Source organism: Trachypithecus francoisi, unplaced genomic scaffold (genome assembly GCF_009764315.1).
Source record: "Trachypithecus francoisi isolate TF-2019V2 unplaced genomic scaffold, Tfra_2.0 Lachesis_group11, whole genome shotgun sequence".
In the NCBI taxonomy this organism is placed as follows: domain Eukaryota; kingdom Metazoa; phylum Chordata; class Mammalia; order Primates; family Cercopithecidae; genus Trachypithecus; species Trachypithecus francoisi.
This window is the reverse complement of record NW_022681456.1, coordinates 75,352,207-75,353,701: the sequence shown is the minus strand read 5'-3', so window position 1 is coordinate 75,353,701 and position 1,495 is coordinate 75,352,207.

Sequence of the window (1,495 nt, the reverse complement as noted above, 5' to 3'; positions counted from 1 at the left end):
TAGGACTCATTCTTAGATAATTTTAATTTTAAAACATTTATCAAAGTAAAATTTCAATGCTGTCACAAATATTTCTGAATAATTATTAAAAAGTTTTAAACTTTTCTCCTATTAGACTCAAATTATATATTATGCTCCATTCTTAAGTTATTTCTACATATTCATGTTAAAACTTTGGTAGTAAGTTTTTTGGGTTTCTAATTTGTGGAGATTTTAAAAATTGTTATATTCTTATACATAATTCAACCATGTGATTATTTTAGCTGTTGTCTCTTTTGAAAGACATGTTTTTCTATTTCAATGCTCTGGGATGCCTATATTTGTTCTTAAGAGGAGTTTTCTGTTTAAAACTATTATAGTGCATTATTTTTCTCAGAGAAGAAATGAACTGTAAGCTGCATATTTATTTTTATCTAAGCTATAAAAATTGACTTTAGTTATTGCCCATGTTACTATTTTTTTTTACTATTTTTTATTATATTACACTTACCTTTGATTCCTGCATTCTTTGTGATTAGGTATAACATTAATGAGAAATAAATGACCATTATTTGGAGACAGAAAAGCAGGGGGAAACAAACAGTAGGTAAGTTAGTTAAGGAGGTAAAAAGAGAAAGGGCAATTGAGACTCTAACTGGGTTTTACTTACATTCATTTAAAAAAGAAATAAAAAACTCATAGCTTTGATTTAAAAATAAAAAATTTTACACAGGACATGGAATGTATTAGTGTATGCTTATGGTATTACCACACATCCTCGGTAGTTCAAAAGAATTATCTCTGCCCAACATTTTCACCAGAATATGTAAAGATGAGGCTGCATCAGTATGGCTTGGTTGCATAAACTTTATTGGGTTATTTGACCAAGATCTTGATGTCTTGAATGATGGATATTTAACTTCATCTTTTTGTAATTGTACAACAGTTAAAATTTTCAAAAGTAAAAGACAATTCACACTGAAAACAAATTTTTGCTGTAAGCTGTTTTTTATAGAAAAACATACAATTCAACTGTGTCATTAATTAGCTCAATATTTACACAATAGTCTATATATGCATGTCTGTTTTGCAATCTCTACAAAATCATAAAGTTGTTATAGATCGGGAGCCATCTGGTTCCCCCAAAGGCAAGTTTTTTCAAATGTATGTTGGTTATCATTTGCTGCATAACAAATTATCCCAAACTTAGCAAGTTAAAATGACAAACAGCTTAGCTGGGTCAAAGTCTCTCATAAGGTAGCTGTCAAGCTGTCAGCTGGGGCTGTAGTCATCTCAAACCATAACTAGGCTGAAGAATTCACTTTCAACCTCACTCACATGGTTGCTGGCAGGGTGCGGTTCTTCACATGCCATCTGCAACTGAAGCCTTTGGTTTCTTGGGATGTGAGCCTCTCTATGGGTTTTCTGAATGACCTCATGATATGGAAACTTGCTTCTCTCAGTACACTTGGTGAGAGAGAGAGCGCATGTGCGAGAGAGTGCACACACCCAAGAT